The sequence below is a fragment of the Mustela putorius genome, unplaced genomic scaffold (assembly GCF_011764305.1).
Source record: "Mustela putorius furo isolate JIRA1106 unplaced genomic scaffold, ASM1176430v1.1 tig00003845_pilon_pilon_pilon, whole genome shotgun sequence".
Classification (NCBI taxonomy): domain Eukaryota; kingdom Metazoa; phylum Chordata; class Mammalia; order Carnivora; family Mustelidae; genus Mustela; species Mustela putorius.
Genome location: NW_025421998.1, coordinates 52,986,511 through 53,005,930, shown reverse-complemented (window position 1 = coordinate 53,005,930; position 19,420 = coordinate 52,986,511). Strand labels below are relative to the sequence as shown.

Below are 19,420 nucleotides of genomic sequence, written 5' to 3'. Positions count from 1 at the left end.
TAAAATGGAGTTCTGCAAATTGAACCACCTCTGTCCCCAGATTTATACTGTACGAGATGAAATGCTATATGATGACAGCTATCATCATGGGGGGCATGAGATTAGGAGAGAGAAGACCTGTGCTATCCCAGGGGATCTCCTTCATGGATTTTCTTCTCTGACCTTGATCCTGTGATCTCTCACACAGTCCCCACTTTTTCTACCCAGTCCAGGCCCCACGTCCACTGTAGCAGAATTCATTCTATTCAACCACTTAGGCAAAAAAGTTATCAACTCTTTGAACCAAGCTCCTGGTGTCGACAAGTGCTGCTGGGGAAAGATAAACCATGCAATGCTAGGGATGGATGGAGCTGAGCAAGTATACAGTTTCCTCCCTCACCTAGGACTTCTGGGTTGACCTGGGATGTCTCTGAATGATCCTAGTCAAGGTGCTCACTTGCTCTACATCCATGTAGAGAGGAGCTGCTTTTGTGCAACACAGCCCAGCACGAGAATTCATTCCCAGGTTCGCAGGATCTCTTCTCTAACTAATTCAGGTGATATAATAGGCTGAAATGTCATTACAATCTACATTCAGTGATCTTAATAATTATAAAATATTCCATTTGGGGGGAGTGCTAGTAACAATTGCAGAGGGAAAGAGCTGGCAAATTCGGTCATCAACGTCATACAGTAAACTGACAATTCCTTTTATGTGGCTGTCACAAACCGCATGTTAAAATGGACCTCCGCAGAAAAGTACTGAAAAGCCAAGCTGTGGTTTGAAAGTACCTGTTTATTGATGTTTAAAGCTGGCCTGTGCTTGCTTCAGCAGCACATACACTAAAACTGGACTGATACAGAGAATAATAAGCATAGGACCTGCACAAGGACAACACACAAATTTGTGAAACATTATGTATTTTTTAACTGGAATTTAGATAAAAACATTTTTAAAAAAAGAAAATTTTCCAGTTTGGTAAGAGTAAAATAGGAATGAAAGGGAAGGAAAGGAAAAAAGCAAGCAAGCAAGCAAGCAAGCCTAAGCATTAGACTTCCAGTTTGTTTTGGGGTCTTACCATTGCTTGTCCTTATAAACAGTGACAGGTGTGAAGGAGTAAATGTCACGGAGCTGTTTAAACACACTCACAGGGCTCCTTTTCCTTTGATGGGCAACAGAGAAAATTACTTTCTATTGCTAGCACTTGAGATTTCACAGTTGTGTCCCCCCTTCCCATAAACCATTAATAATTTTTTGTTAGATTGCATAATTTATAGTATCAGTTGTGAATGCATAATGTAATAGTATATACTGAAGGGTAGTCTTCCTTCAAATAGGTTACTGAAAATGAAATAAATACCTAGATTAAATTTCCATACTAGGAAGAGAGAAATGAAATAATTTGCTGAGTTGCAAAAATACGTAATAGACATTGTGGAGGTAATCTAAGTTCTAAAAAATTACCTCATTGTTCTAGTCACATCAGATGGTTTCATTCTGAAAGCAATCCCTCAGAAAAATGTTGTGATAATTACTGAACAAAAATATTTTTTTAAATGAGTTGAAAAATAATCTCTCTAAATATTAATAAAATGAGGCCAAATTAGTTTATAACTTACAGTGTGATGCGGAAAAGTGACTGTATTTATTTTAGTGTCTACTCTTGTGAAAGAAGGGGCCACAGAATCTTTAAAATACAATGTAAGACCCGGAAAATTTTTGTTTATCTAAACTTTAAGAAAAAAGATTACCAGAGGATTACTTCAATTTCTAGAAATTTGTTGGTACTTCTAGAAATTTATTTGTAGATTTTCTGCAGTTGTAAGAAATGAAATTCATGTTTCCTATTAAGAGGCATCTACTAAAATGACTATCTGTTTTTTCCAAACAACCATCTGCTCCTTTCTTGTGCCTACTATAAATCAATAACATTATTTAGTATTTCTCCTTTTGCTATGATTATCATATTTTTCATGGATCCAAACCCCTTATTTTACTAAACTGTTGTCTTCCTGAGAAACTGTCAAACTTCAACTGTAGGATTGGTCCTAGACCCCATGGGAATCCCAAATAGAATTTTAATTTTCTGTAGGCACCAGGCACCATTTGTCATTTATTCCTCCAAAATGATTCTGTTTTAATTACAGTAACAGGATTATGTTTATCAGGATATGTGTTATCTACTTCAGTGGAAGCTTACTTTTTCCCCATTAGAAAGGGAAGGAGACAGGAGTAAAGCAAAGAGATGGAAAAACTACGTCAAGGACAGACAGTGGTGAAATTTAAGGTTGGGTTAATGACTTTGATGCTTTTAAAATAAGCATACATCGAAATCAGTAGGGGAATCTGATTTGTAAAAGTAACAAGTTTTGATGACATTTATAAATGAACTCCATAAAATTCTTCTTTTTAGAGCCACTTATGATCTTTTGAGGCTGTTTTTGATACATACATATTTTTATTTACACTTTCCTCATAGTAAATGTTTTAATACCCTCCATTTGGTTAGGAGATGCTCTTAAACATACAAAACACTTTTGCCTAGATTGTTTATTTAATGTGACTTGCAGAAAGTGTAAATCATGAACTATTTGGTGGTTTAACATTTTCCCTTATTTTGAGGTACTAGTAAATAACACTAACATCATCATCACCATAATTAATACCCTTTAAGATGGAACTCTAGGGGAAAAAATTAAATGCTGAATTTATCTAACTTTTTTACTCTTCCTAAACGTCAGGCTGATTTACAAAAGCTTAGTAATTTTGCTGATGTCTGTCCATGTCTATAAATTCATTCCATTTCTAAATTTAGAAATTCTTTGCTAACATGATTAAAATATTTCCTAATTTGTTCTCCTCATCTTCTTTGGGCTGTGCACAAAATAAAAGGACTACAAACCCAAGCCAGAGAACTCATTCGTAACCTTGATAAGCTTCGTAATGCTAATGTTGTTTTGATAGAGAAAACCACAAGTAATGCAAAATAGCAGCCTCCACTCCCCAGTACAGGTGTGTAATAAGCGCATATAATTAAGCCAAAGATACATAATGGTTTGTTGTTGGATACGCATTTACAACAGCTGACTACGCTCTTAATGTGTGGTTCATGAGTTAGGTAATTTTCTTATGTCTCCTCTCCTTGAACAGAATATTCCTCATGGACTCATATACAAAATGATTCTGTGCCTTTTATACAGTAGATTCCCACTGCTGCCTGTAATTTAGCGTCTTTGCCATATCAGCATTACCTAAAGATGATTAAAAAGAGCATGTAAATTCACAAACAAGTCATTTTATTCTTCAACTTAAATAATTTAGAAATGCCCCCCAAAAGGAAAGTTATCAAAATGTAAGCCTTTCGACATGGTTTCCATCTTAGTGAAATATATCAAGCGTGCATTTAATCACTGTTATGCATAAAATATGGTTTATGGCTCTGCTCTATATATCACATAAACTTCTTTGTATATTATGAATCTCAGTCCTTTAAAGGGCATAAAGCAAATAGGAAACACAAGTAAGGGTTTTTAAAAATCCGTACAGATACAAGCAACCGTGCATAAACTACTTGTAGTTATTTTTAATTCTGTACTTCCACTGAGGTTTTTTTTTAATAATGCAAAACACATCCACACATATATTTATATAGTCCTGGGGTTTTGAATTGGGCAGACTAAAAATAAGAATGATGATTCTATACTAATAGTGCGTGAATTTCTTAATTTTAAACACTTTTCATCCTTTTTCTCCTTTCCACTGGGATCCCATAAAACATGTTACTGTAAAGAAACATTATCCTACAGGCATAACCAAGGTGAGGCTTACTGCTTTGTACTGGAAATGGTCAAAAGAGTCTACCTACTGAGATTGATAATGTGGAAAAAAATAGATAATGTAAATTTGTTTTTTATTTTTAAAAAGGTGATATCTCACACACATATTGAACTATAGTGTGTGGCAAAAATGGTCAGGATAATATCTGAACTCAATAGCATTTTCCCATAAATTACTGTGTAGGTACCATTAATCATTGTATTCAAGTACGATGTATGGCCTGCTTAATTCAGTTGGTTCTGATTTGCACATCATTTCAAAGAAAGCAAAAAAAAAAAAAAAAAACTAGAAAAGTTTTACTTTCCACATTAGCTACACAGCTCATCCTCTTCTAGTCATATATCGGGACAGAAGTAAATAATCAATCTGATTTCTTTGGTTGACTTTTAAAGCCCTGTTTGCAATTAATTTTAGGCAAAAACATTACTTTAATTAAGTGTTTAGCATGAGGAATGGAATGGAATTCAGTCCCAGTATAGTCAGTTATTTCCGTTGTGGTGATTGTTATTTTGATACCTCACAAAATAAACTAGTCATTACCCCCTCTTCTTGAGTATCTGTGAATGCATGTGTGACTGTGCCCTGAGTGTGACTGTTTATATGTGTGTGCGCACATGTGTGTGGGTGTGTGAGTGTGAGAGAGAGAGGGAAGGGGGCAGTATGTCTTCATCCTATATTTGTGGTTAATATAAGAGGCATGGAGTGTTAAGTTTCTTTCAAAAACAGAAATCACCAAAAGGGAACTCCCATACTTTTCCATCACCATGGAAAAATCCACCACTGTTTCTAGCCTCTCTCTTTCTCCTGTTTTCAAAGACCACTGAGTTTAGATGTGTTCTGGTTCCCATTTTCCCCTTTTCATTCTCTAAGAGTCTGGTTATTCCTTAATGTCAGAGTCTCCTTCACTCTCTCCCCAGAAATTGTGTTTTTAATCTCTCTCACTAAAGGACTCTTTCCATCAGCACTCAAGCATATTCTCATGTTGGTCAGATAAAAAAAATCCACCCGACTTTATATTTCTCTCCCTTGTATTTTTCCCCCCTCAGTATTTTCTTTTTTTTCTTTTTTAAGATATTATCTCTTTGACAGGGAGAGAGAGATCACAAGTAGGCAGAAAGGCGGGCAGCCCCTCAGTATTTTCCACAAAAAGTGATACTATCAATAACTTAGCAGCTAACTCTGATCCAACTTCAGCCCCTACCTTGTCACCAAACTGCCCTTAAAACTAAGCTTCTTCCTTATTCTACTGAGCTATTTTGCATGCAATCTTCTTCATCAATGTGGAAAATTCCAAGAATGGCTGAGCAAGGTATCTGATACTGGAATATTTAAACTCTAACTATATTCTGCAAAAGCCAGGCTAAGCAACAACTGCTGACAAAGACAAATACCATATGATTTCACTCACATGCAGAATTTAAGAAACAAAACAAAGAGCAAAGGAGGGGACTTGAAGAGAGGGAGAGAGAGAGAGACTAAGAATCAGACCCTTCAGAGAACAAAACTGATGGTTACTGGAGGAGAGGTGGAAGTGGGGATGCATGAAATTGGTGATGGGGATTAAGGAGGGCACTTGCTATGATGAGTGCTGGGTGTTGTGCAGAAGTGATAAATGACTACATTGCGTGCCTGAAATTCGTATTACACTGTATGTTAACTACCTGGAATTTAAACAGAAACTTTAAAAAAAAATGACCACTGAAAGTTAGGGTGAGACATGTAAACGTCAAGCAACAAGAAGTTCACAGACACAGTTTTGTCCTTGGCAGAGGCCTCTTCATTTTGTCATTTTTTTTTTTAAGATTTTATTTATTTATTTGACAGAGAGAGATCACAAGTAGGCAGAGAGGCAGGCAGAGAGAGAGGAAGGGAAGCAGGCTCCCCGGGGAGCAGAGAGCCTGATGTGGGACTCGATCCCGGACCCTGAGACCACGACCTGAGCCGAAGGCAATGGCTTAACACATTGAGCCACCCAGGCGCTCCCATTTTGTCATTCTTGAAGGATCAGGTGGGAACTTTCTCAAAGTTTCTAGCAGATGCCAAGAATGCAAATTTCATTTCAGATTAAAATCAGTAAGCATAAATACTGATATAAAATGAAGACTGATACCAAAATAAAAGTATTTCTATTACAAACTCATTGTATAAAGACCAGAAAATACAGATTTAGGAAAAAAAAGTTCACATGATCTGTCCTTCAGCCATTCATCACTATGGTTAACTATGTTTTACTTTGAAACCTATGGTTTTAAGTTTTAGCTATGTGAAAATGCAAATATAAAAAAATTTTAATAGCATTGCATGTTGCAAATGTTTTATACCTTGCTTATTGATTAGATAACTAATATATTTGAAATATTTTTCTATGTTAAAGATTCATTTTTATAACTTTTTATTATGTTGCTAATATATTTTAAAATGGAATAATATTGTCAGTAGAAAAGTATACATTATCCAGGTTTAACAAGTATTGATATTTTGTTATATTAGCTTAGACTGCTTCAGAATGACATCACAGATAGGGCTGAAGGCACTTATTTAGCTTTCCCCAATCTTTGTAACCTCCCTTACTTCCTTTAAGTGTAGATTTTCCATTTGTATTTTAATTCTTTTACTATATATGTATGCATCCATAAAATATATAGTGTAGCTTTGTGCTTTTAAATGTATACAATTGATTCTAGGTTTATGTACCTTTTTTATACTTCTTGCTTTTCTTGTTAATCCTGTTTTTTGTTTTGTTTTGTTTCATTTTGTTTTGTTTTGTTTTAAGAGACAGAAGGAGGAGGGGTAGGGGTAGAGAGAGAAAATCTTAAGCAGGTTTCCAAGCCCAGTGCTGGAGCCTGATGTGGGGCTCTAATACATGACCCTGAGATCATGACCTAAGTGGAAATCAAGAGTCAGACACTTACCCAATTGAGCTACCTGGGCACCCCATTAATGATATTTTTGATGTTTGTGTTAACATATCAGGATTTCATTCATCTTACCTGACTTAGAGTTTCTAGTTATGTGAATAACAGATGTTTCTACATCATTTTAATTGACCGCAGAGTATAATAAATTTAAGTGTACCACAATTCCGTAAACCATTTCAGTCTTTAGATTTTATACAAATTTGTGTAATACTATGTAAATCTTCTAAGAATACGTTTATAGCCTTACCTTTGGTTATACCTTTCATTGCTTTCTTGCTGAGCCAAAAAGTATACATATCTTAAATTTTTCTCTCTATATTTCCAAATTATATATATATAAAAGTATATACATTTATGACTCTATTTTTACACTTATAAAACAATGAATAAGAATACATTTTCTTTTCCAGTTTGTTGTATGACAAACAGACTTATAATTTTAATTTTCACCTACTTGATTATTAAAATATAGCCTCTATCTTCCTTTTTAGTCACTTGTATATCTTTTGTAACTTCTTTGGGTATGTCCTTTGTGCATTTTTCTATCTTGTGACCTGTTTCTTCCCATATATTAGGATAATACTTATAATCTCTTTGCCCTACTAACTATGTATCATTAAGAGTTCAGAAATTCAATGATTTTTTTCCCCATCTTTTCTACCTTGGATATACCATCTTAAAAGCTGTTTCCTCACACCTTAAAAACTCCAATTTTTACACGAAATGTTCATCTCTTTTCATAATGTTGACATTTGAGGACCTCTAATTCATTATACCTGAGGCCAATATAAACAGATTATTTCCTTAGCTTTGTATTTGTTGGGTAATTCAGAAAGGATCCAGGTCAAGGTTAACTACTGAGGAAGGTAGGAGTTCCCTCATCATTTTTTCACAGCTTACTAATTATTTGTGAAGACTCTGAAGATATGAACCTGGTATTTAACCTTCTATCAGGGGAGCAACTCTTGAGAGCCAAGAAACCAGCTACCAGGAGGTCTTGAGCACATTTTGTCTTGACCCCTTTACTCCCATTCTGTACATGCCTTTGGACTGAGAAACTTAAATAATAATAATTTTGAAAACGTAATATTTTGACATAGATAGCTTTCATGTTAGAGGAACAATTTCATAGCCTTTTTTCCTGTCTTCCTATGAGAGGGATTCAGACATAAGGAAACATTTCACTTCTCTCTCAGTCCAATAATTGCCTCATAATTTTTCAGACAAATCAGTTTATGCCTGTACATAAACCTGTCCACTGCTGAGGATTTTCAGTGTATAGAAAAACTGAAGAAATTTTTCAGAGGTAGAAGTGCCCTTTGGAAAATCAGTGGCCTTGTGACCTGTTAAAAAAATTCAAAAAGATGGAGTTGGGGTTTTAGTTGATCTTAAAAGTTTTATCAGTCATAGAAGAGCCTGAGAAGGCAGCAGAATAGGAGGACTGTAAACTCACCTCATCCTGCAGATACAACTAGGTAACATTCACATCAGTGTCGATAACCTAGAAACCAACCCTAAGACTGGCACAACAATCTCCACAATAAAAGGGAGAGAAAAAGCCACAGTGAAGAGAGAGGAAGGGTGGAGACAGTGGGGAATTAAACAGACCGTGGCCATCCATGGGGGCTGGGGAAGCCAGAGACATGGAGAAGGAAGAGAAACAGACTATCCCAATATGGAGTTCATGTGGGAAAATGAATCCTCTCAACATTTGGCTTTGAAAGAAAGAGGGGCCAAATTTCATGAGTTCTTAAAACCAGTTCTTTATGGCCTAGAACTTTAAAAATCAGCAGGACCGGCTCTGGGAAAGCCTGAAGGACGCAGGAAGCTGAGTCCCCATCCTGAGAGAGACACCATGACAAACAGCCTGTGGAGATACAGCAGAGAAGCAGCAGTTGGAGAACAGCCTGGGGCATATGAGAAAGAGAGTGGTTTACTCATTCTGGAGCATTTCCCACCAGGGCAGAGGCAGGGATCATGGAGGGACTTTTCTATGAACAAAGGAGCTGGCATAAGCCATCTCCCTCCTCCATCCCTCAGCATAAACATGGTCACCTGCAGGAAAAAGCCCAGTGAGGGAGGGAGGGCATTCACTACCTAACCGCTTACTCCAAGCCCCGCCCCCACACTTTGGCAGAACAGCTTCTCCCAGTCACGTCTGCCTCAGTCTTGGCCCTGCAAGTCCCCCGAGAATACCACTGCAAACCTTGCCAACACCGCATCTCCCAACCTGAGTGCTTTGCAGGGTTTTGGTCCCTGAGGCAGTGGTAGCAGTGGTGGTGAACCATGCAGAAGCATGAGCTGTACCTTGTTAAAAATGTGCACCCCATTCTGGCTGGGGACCAAACACTTCCCACGACAGGCAATGCCTCTGCAGATGACTAGACTAAAGAAGAAAGCAGCCAGGACACAACAGCAGAACACGTGCAACCCTCAAATAAGACAGTACCTAAAGCTCCAGGTTCTGGTGAACAGGGAACACTGCATTGCTGGGCATTAGAGGATCTATTCTTAAAGCCATTACTTTCAAGAGTGGGAGACATAGCTGACTTCTCTAACACAGAAACAGACACAAAATTAGACAAAATGAGGACACAGAGGAATATATCCTATATGAGAGAACGGGACAAAACCACAGCAAGAAATTGAAGCAAAGCAAATAGAATATGCCAGATAGAGAATTTAAAGTAATGATCAGGGATGCCTACATGGCTCAGCTTAAGCAGCTAACTCTTGATTTCTGTTCAGGTCATGATCTCAGGGTCATGAAATCAAGGTCCTGTGCTTAGCACAGAGCCTGCTTGGGATCCTCTCCCTCTCTCCTTGCCCCTCCCCTGCTTGGACTCATTCTCACTCTCTCTCTCTAAATAAATAAAATCTTTAAAGTAATGATCATAAAGATACTTACTGGACTTAAGAAAAGAATGGAGGACATCAGTGAAATCCTTAAAAGATAACCAATCGGAGGTGAAGACCACAACAAATGAAATTAAAAACACACCAGACGGAATAAATAGCAGGCTAGAGGAAGCTAAGGAACAAATTAGCACTCTGGAAGAGTAGTGGAAACAACCACAAGTACCAAAATAGCAGTAAATACACAACTATCAATAATGATTTTGAATGCAAATGGACTAAATGCTCCAAAAGACATAGGATGACAGAATGGATTAAAAAAAAAAAAACCCATCCATAAGCCTTGTATAAGACTCATTTCAGACCTAAAGACATATGCAGATTTTTAAGTGAGCAGATAGAGAAACATTTATCATGCAATGGCTATCAAAAGAAAGCCAGAATAGCAATACTTATATCAGACAAAATGGACTTTAAAGCAAAGACTATAACAAAAGACAAAAAAGAACACTATCTAATCATTAAGGGGACAATCCAACAGGGAGATACAATTGTAAATATTTATGCACCGAAATACATAAAATAGCTATTAACAAAAGGAAAGGAAAGTAACTGATAATAATACAGTAACAGTAGGGGGTTTTAATGCCTGACTTACATCAAGGGACAGATCAGCGCAACATAAAATCAGTAAGGAAACAGTAGCTTTGAATGACATACTGAACCAGATGGATTTAACAGGTATAATTCAGAACATTCCCACCCTGGGGTACTGAGTGGCTCCATCAGTTAAGCAGCTGCCTTTGGCTGGGTCATGATCTCAGGGTCCTGGGATCCATCCCTATGTCAGGCTTCCTACTCTGTGGAAAGCCTATTTCTCCCTCTCCTATGCTGCCTTCTCCTCCCCACCTCCCAACTGTGTGCTCACTGTCAAGTTAAGTAAAAAAACAAAACAAAACAAGGAACAGTCTACCCTAAAACAGCAGATTACATATTGTTTTCAAGTTCACATGAACATTCCCCAGAATAGATCGCGTAGGCCACAAAACAAGTCTCAAAAATCAAGAAGATTGAAGTCACACCATGCATCTTCTCTGACCGTAAGACTTTGAACCTAGAAATGAATCCAAGAAAAAATCTGAAGAGATCACAATCAGGGAGGTTAAATAATATGCTACTAAACAATGAATGGGTCAACCAAAGAAAGCAAAGAAGAAATGAAAAATTACATAGAAATGAAAATGAAAACACAATGGTCTAAAGTCTTTGGGATACAGCAAAAGCAGTTCAAGGAGGAAAGTTTATAACCATACAGGTCTACCTCAAGAACAAGAAAAATATTCAATAAACAACCTAACCTTATACTTAGAGGAGCTAGAAAAAGAAGAACAAACCAAACTCAAGAACAGGAGGAGGAAGGAAATAATAAAGATTAGAGAAGAAATAAATATATAGAAACTGAAAAAACAATGTAACAGATCAATGAAACCAGCAGCTGGTTCTTGGAAAAAAATTACTGAAATTGATAAACCCCTAGCCAAACTCATAAAAAGGGGAGAGAGGGAGAGAGAAGTAGGAAGGAAGGGAGGAAGGGGACTCAAACAAAATCAGGAATGAAAGAGGAGAAGTAACAGCTGATACCACAGAAATACAAATGATTAGAAGAGAATATTATAAAAAAGTACATGCCAACAAACTGAACAACCTAGAATAAAGGGTTAAATTCCTGAAGACATAAAGCCTATCAAAACTGAAGCAGGAAGAAATAGGCCTATTAACCAGCAATGAAACTGAATCGATAATAAAAAAATTCCCAACAAATTAAAGTCCAGAACCAGATAGCTTCATAAGCAAATTCTACCAAACATTTAACATTTAACATTTAACATATGAGGAGTTAATACCTATTCTTGTCAAACTTTCCCAAAAAATGGGAAAGGGAGGAAAAATTCTGAATTCGTTCTATCAGGACATCATCACCTTGATACCAAAACCAGATAAAGACATCACAAAAAATGAGAACTACAGGCCAAGATCTCTGATGAACATAGATGAAAAATCCTCAACAAAATACTAGTAAGTTGAACCCAACAACACATTAACAAAATCATTCACCACAATCAAGTGGGATTTATCCCCAGGAGGCAGGCGTGGTTGAATATTTGCCAATAAATCAATGTGATATGTCATATCAGTAAGAGAAAGGATAAAAATCACATGATCATTTCAACAGATAATAGAAGAAGTATTGACAAAGTACAACATCCATTCAATATAAAACCCTGTGCAAAGTAGGTCTACAGGGAACATACATCAGCATTAAAGGTCCTATATGAAAAACCCACAGCAAACATCATCCTCAATGGGGAAAAACAGAGAGCTTTTCCATTAAGGTCAGGAACAAGACATGGATGTCCACTTTCACCACTTGTATTCAACACAGTACTAGACTCCTAGCTACAGCAATTACACAACAAAAAGCAATCAAAGGCATACAAATTAATAAGGAAGATATAAAACCTTCACTATTTGCAGATGCTGTGACACTGTATATAGAACACCCCAAAGACTCCAGCAAAAAACTACTAGAACTGATAAATGAATTCAGTAAGGTAGCAGGATATAAAATCAATGTACAGAAATTCATTGCACTGCTATATATGAATAATCAAGCAGCAGAAAGAGAAATTAAGAAAACAGTGATTGGCCTCCATCCAAAGTTGAAGGTTTAAACAAAGTAAATGAATGGCTTTGGGATATCTGATATTACATATTTAATACACACATAAATATATTGAAACATGCAATGGTACTTACATCTGCCCATGTATGTTTTAAACATATATTTTGTTAGATATGTCATATCTATCAACAGAAATAGTTAAGTGTAGTCACAGAGGTACATTTAAGAAACCTTGGCTTGAGAAGCAAAGTCAGAATGCCATCAGTGCTAAAGAATCTGTGTGTCCACTTCTCAGCATCAGGATACACAAATCTTTAAATCATTCAAGACAGTTCATTTTCTTGTTCCTATTGATCTCTGGAGATGGTGGTATCTTGGACTCCTTTGGGAGAATAATATGATACCTCTAACTGTTCCCCTATGCTTGGGAAGAGAATCCTGGGAGACATGAAAATTTTCTTAAATACATTTCTCTCCCTTTTTAAGTGAAAAAGCTCTCCTTACTCTCCAAAGTAAACTCTCCATAATTCAAATTTAATAAAAAATTGTCTAAGTTCAAAGCTGAGGGCTACTGAATTGTCCTTCCCTCCATGGAAGCTTTAGCCAGTAAAGAAAAATAATCACCACCCTATATCAATCTCAGTTTTCATCAATTTTGATTATGGAAGATCCTTAGTAATGCATTCCTCACAAAAATCCCACAACTTTCCTTGGTCAGCTGTCATGTGGCAGATCTTTAGATTTCTTGGGCATTGTTCCAATACCAGGCTATGAACAGAGGAGCTAAATCATAAGAAAGGCATATCTTCATATGAGGTGAAAGACTTACTAATAATTAACTTCAACAGCCTGTCTAAAAATCTAGTGGTCTGTCAGTCTCTAGAATTGTCCAAGCAAAGGCAGAATGATCTTACACTGAGGGTGTTGTAAGAACACTCATTGGTTAAAAAGTTGAGTGGGACAGCACTTATATTACCTTCCACTATAAGCTTTTATGACTAAATGGATCAATTATTTTAAACTTTTCTTATGAGAGCTAGCTATCTTGTATTTCTTCAACAATCCCAGTTGTCATTTATAAATTTTTCCAAATTATTTGCATATATAATATAAATTTATAACATATACATATAACTGATAAGCAACATTTAGCAAACACTATATATTTGAAGTCACAGACTTAAAATATTTGATAAAGGACCAAGAATACTCAATGGAGAAAAGACATTCTCTTTAATAAATGGCACCAGGAAAACTGGATAATCAACATGTAAAAGAATGACTCTAGAACCTATCTCACACTACTCACAAAAACTAGTTCAGAGTAGATTAAAGACTTAAGTGTAAGACCGGAAACCATAAAACTCATAGAAGACAAAAAAACCTTCTTGTTGATGATTTTTTGGATAGGACATCTAAAGCAAAAGCAACAAAAAGCAACAAAAGTAAAAACAAACCAGTGGAACTACATTAAACTAAAAAGCTAGAGCACAGAAAAAGAAATGATCAACAAAATGAAAAGCACAACCTAGGGAATGGGAAAAAATATTTGCAAACCATGTATCTGATAGGGGGTCAAAATCCAAAATACATAAAGAACTTATAAAACTCAATAGCAAAAACCAATCTGATTAAAAATGGGACCTGACTAGACATATGTATATATATATACATATTTCTATGTATACACATATATTTATATATTTATGTGTATACACATATAAATATATATACATATACATATTTACTTACTTACTTACTTATTTATTTTTAGCACAAGAGTGTGCATGCACACCAGCGAAGGTGAGAGAGGAGCAGAGAGAATCTTGAGCCTGTTCCAGTCAGCACCAGCCTGTTGCAGGGCTCTAATCTCACAACTGGGAAATTATGACCTGAGCCAAAATCAAGAGTCTGATGCTTAAACTGAGCCACCCAAGTGCCCCCCAAACTTCTTTTTTCCCTGTAAGTAAGCTCCATGCCTATGGCAGAGCCCAACACTGACTTTGAACTCACCACCTCAGATCAAGAGCTGAGCTGAGATCAAGAGTTGGATACTCAACTGACAGAGCCTCCCAAGTGACCCCCAAATAGACATTTTTTAAGGTAGATATACGAATGGCCAACAGACACACAAGAAAAGGTGATCAACATCACCAATCTTTAGGGAAAGGTGAGTAAAAACCACAGTGAGATACCATCTTATGCCTACTACAAGGACTATTACTAAAAGGAGGTAACAAATGGTGGAGACAATGTGGAGGAAAGAAAACTCTTGTGAACTGTTAATGGGACTGTGAATCTGTTTTAACTTTATAGCATAGTCTTTTTTTTTTATAGCATAGTCTTTTGACTGTACCTTCTTTTTTTTCATTTTTTAAAAATTTAAATTCAACTAACTAATATATATTACTGGTTTCTAAGGTAGAGGTAAGTGATTCATCAGTCTGGGTAGGGGTCACCTAATCAGGTAAGTACTTAAGGGGGACTGGGCTCTTCTTAAAATCAGGAAGCTCCATCTTGATTTTTTTTTTTTTTAAGTAGACTCCTTGCCTAGCATGGAGCCCAAAGCAGGGCTTGAACTCATGACCCTGAGATCAAGACCTAAGCTGAGTTCAAGAGTCATACGCTCAACCAACTGAGCCACCCAGGTGCCCCTGCCATTTTGCTGATCTTGAAGGAAAAAACTTCATGTTGTAGAGGGAGTCATGTGGCAGGAAATGACAAGTAGCCTGTAGGAGCTGAGAATGACACCCCCCTACCCACCCACCGAAGCTGGCAGCCACTAATCTATGGAGAATTAGTCCTACAACTGCAAGGAACTCAATTCTGCCAACAATCTCATGAGTTTTGAGGAGGGAACCAAGCCACAGTGACTGCAGTCCTAGCTAACTCCTTGATTTCAGGTCCCTGAGATCCTGAGCAAAGGACCCAGCTAACCTAGCTCCTGACCCAACGAAACTGTGAGCTATTAAGTCAGGGATGTTGTAAGCAGCTAAATATATGGCAATTTATTAGGCAGCTATAGAAAACTAAATACAGCCACTCTCCAGTTTCACCTGGAAATATCCTACCATGTACGAGGACCTGGTTTAAATGTTTATCTCTTTCGTGTTTGCCCTGATTTCCCCCACCCAAAAGTTATCTTTCTCTAAATTTCTACAGGACGTCTATTTCCCCTTTGTGGCACTCCCCACTTTTCGTACAGCCATTTGTATAGATCTTCGTTCTCCCTGGGTGTAAGTTCTGTGAGACCAGAGATAGCCTTGCTATCACATGTATGCATTATATTTTGTACAATCTCTGAAACAACTACTCACTTGTCTTCGGGTCATTACTGCTCAGGGATCTAAGAGTTAAGCTTCAGGCTTCAGCCTCACACTCATTTTCTAGTGCTTCTGAGCAGCTTCACATGACTTAGCCTAAGTACAGAATTTGGTGACCTAACCCTCCCTCAAACCATCATCCAAAAGGCTAATTCTTTTGTCAAAGAGTCAACAACGTGTAAGTTTGACATATTTAAAATCCAGAGTTGAAGGTCATCAGACACAGATTTCAGAGTGGGGAAATTTACAGATAAGCCAGGTAACGCTTGGAGCCCCCGGGGCAGGGCTGGCCTGCTGCCTGCTGGACAGACGCCAGGTTTGGGGCAGCCAGTTGCTCTCTCCACACGTGTCACTTCCTTTTTACTAAAACCGCAGCTTCTCCCACCTGTGTGTGCTCACGTGGATTTAAATAAGAAATAACCAGGAACCCAGGCTCGGAAAAGAGCTTCCCCGGCAGTGGAAGCGTTACGGCCAGAGTTGGTTAATTGAAATCATGCATCGAACTAAGTTGCCACTCTGATGCGATCTGACAAAAATGATCATAGGATAAAATTGCCTCTTGCTGATCCCCACCTATCTTCCATTTCAACTTGCAGCCAGATTGAAGCAAACTGCTCCAATTTACTGCTCCCGACCTGCTGATAATGGACACTTTGCCGTGCACTCTCCCTTCATTACCGCTCAGGTCAGGGCTGTTAACAGGGACTCTTGCCACTTTTGACAGATAGTCACTACCAAGATGAATGGCGGTAGCCACATGACCACTTAGAACTGGGCCTTCCCTCTCCAGCACCTTCAAAATGCCTTTAAAAAGAAAAAAATAAAATAAAAATAAAAGACCGCACTTCACTGTTTAACTCTTTATTAGCTAGGAGAATCAATAGAAACCAGGCAACTGTGACCTCGTGATTCCTTTACTGTAGAGCCGCAGATATTCCAAAGAAATCATTTAACAGCATTTTAAAATGAAAGTTGCTAGTGAGGCTACCTTTGTACATTTTCCTCCACTGGGGGATGGAGACTGGGCTGTACCTGGAGTTCTCTATGTGGGGGGAGGGAGTCATTAGCCCAAAGTCTCAACTGGCTAAATCTGATCAAGAAGTGGCTACTTTTCTGAGTTAAAATTGGCTTGTTTCATAATGATAAAAATGATTTGTTAGAGCAAATAGGCTCTTTTTACTACCACAAAGACAAACGGAACCCGAGAGGCCGGTACTCTTTCAATTATTTGCAAACAGCCATTTTTGAAAACTTTTTAATGACAACATATCTAAGTTATTCTCATATTTAGAAAGAAAAAAGATGAGAGAGGAAGGCATACATTGGTATCTTATTTCTTTAATAGATTACACAAGTTCAGGTAGTGTTAATGACTAAGTTTTAAGAGCACGCTAAAGGGGAATGCAGCACACGTTTTATGTTCCTTAAAGCTCTTAACTTAATTCTATGTATAAACTATATATGCAACTGGTATAGAATGCTCTCGTTTCTAATTCTTGATCTGCTCATCATTTCTCCATTTGACCAACAGTCAAATGAGAGCTCCGAACTCTTATTAGATTTGCACTGTGTTGTCTAATTCACTCTGCCTCATGAAAGCAGATGAACTATTAAATACCATAATCTGTTATCCACCATTAAAATTAATTGATTTTTATGTCACTTTAGAACTAATGAATTATTTAGAGACAGTCTCATAAACTACAAAGCATAGCGGGAAAGCTCTTCTATTCCCTATCATTTCTAGTTAGGTTGAACAGTCCTATGCCTTCGCTAGTTTTCCTCGTAGCAGAAATCTCAAAAACATAGCTGTTTTCAATAATTACACTTCATGGAGAAGAGCCACATTTATGGAAAAGGTTTTGAAGATGTGGATGATGCTTAACATTACTCTGGGAGAGGTTTGTCATATGGACAGATATTTCCAGATTCAGTTTGGTGTTGCCATCAGGATAATGTAATTGGAATGGACATGCTATTAAGCAGAAATAAAACCCTAGCAAATAGTAATAATCATAAAAATAAATACATGGGTAATATTTTATTATGTTGCCTGAAAAAAATCTTACTTGATATTTTGGTTCAAAGATTGCGTAGCTATATTACGATGATAATAAATCATGGTTATGGAAAATTTATTGTGTGCCAGGCACCATGCCAAACAATTTCAACATGCATTGTTTCATTTAATCCTTAAACGTTCCCACGACACAAGCTTTATTTTTGTCCTTATCTCAAAGACAGGGAAACTGAGGCTTAGAGAGACCGAGCACCTTGTCCCAATTCACAGAATTAACAAAAGGAGTTGGTATATGAACCACAGCAGTCTCATGCCAAAGTCGAACTCCTAAATGTTCTACCCTGCTGCCTCTTTCTTCTCAATGTCACTTTATCACTTGGTGAGAGGTCATTAACTGTTCACCATTTTTATCTGTTTAATGTTTATTGAAAGATAATCCTTTCACTTGCAAACTGGTTCAGTCAATGACAAAAATTCTTGCTTTCTAGAAGTATTTTCCAATACTAGTAAAATTGCTCCGTGTAAATTTTAGGAAACTAACAAAGCTCTGTGTTTAATGGCACTCCTCGTCCCCCACTGTGACATGAACAGTGGACAGAAGGTATCGGTAGGTCCACGTGCCCTGCAGAAACCTTGAAAAGCGAGTGAAAAGGAGGACCCAAAGCATTTAAGGACGGCTATTGTGATGAGCTCCGGCTCTTGTAAGTGATGACTCACACTTTCTACACCTGAAACTCATACTGCACTGTATGTTAAGTAGCTGGAATTTAAAAACTTGAAAGACCAAGGGGGGAAAAAAAAACCCAAAGCATCTCAGGCTGAGTGAGGGGACCATGTATCTGCTTTGTTTGGGACTGCCCTGTGTTTTGTTCATGGTCCTGACATAATTATTAGAAGAACCCCCTTTCTATTCTCAGCATTGTCTCAGTTTGATTAATAAGCTAGAGGGCTACCACAATTTTAAGACAGAAGTTATTCCGCTTATCAGTAAATTCTGCTGTAAACCACCTCTACCATTCCCACAGAGCTCCTCCTTGAGTGAGTTGTATTTCAGATCTGCACACCGAACATCGGGAGGAGTAGATGGACCTGCTTCACCGGACTCCCTACCCTTTGCTCTCATTTGCTGGTGGTTGGCCACTGTGACTTTTTTTTTGTTTTTTTGTTTTTTTTTAAGATTTTATTTATTTATTTGACAGAGAGAGAGAGAGAGATCACAAGTAGGCAGAGAGAGAAGCAGAGAGAGAGGAAGGGAAGCAGGCTCCCTGCCTAGCAGAGAGCCTGATGCGGGGCTCGATCCCAGAACCTGTGATCCTGACCAGAGCCGAAGGCAGAGGCTTCAACCCACTGAGCCACCCAGGTGCCCCTGTGACGGTCTTTTTGATACACCAACTTCTCTAGGCTTGAGCAGAAACAGGAGTTGCTGTGCAGGTGTTTGCAAAGGTAGTTAAAGGCCATAATCATTGGCGGTAACTAAGGGAGGCGAGCCCCCCAAATCTGGGGGCACCCAATTCAATCAGCTGAAATGCCTTAAGGAGCAGAACAGAGGTTTCTCGAAAGGAATTCTGCCTGCGGACCACAGTGTCACCAATGCCCAGGACTTCCCTATGGATTTCAGTCTCACTTCGCCAGCTCCTGTAATCAGAAGCTGTAAACCAACTCCTTGCACCAAATCTCTTAATACGTCCGACCTGTGGGTTCTGCCTCTCTTGTTGAACCTGACACTGATACCCTAATGCCCGGTGAGCTCTCCTTCAAACCCTTTGCACACTCCCCCTGGCTCTTCCTTATGCCTGGGTCAGG

The 19,420-nt window shown here is 37.9% G+C and overlaps 1 non-coding gene across 1 annotated transcript; it reads left to right on the top strand.

Moving 5' to 3' along the window:
• The first annotated feature begins 798 nt into the window (after positions 1 to 798).
• Positions 799 to 906, top strand: LOC123387092. Its single transcript, XR_006601454.1, has one exon. It is a non-coding gene; the product is annotated as a U6 spliceosomal RNA (small nuclear RNA).
• Positions 907 to 19,420: the final 18,514 nt, after the last annotated feature.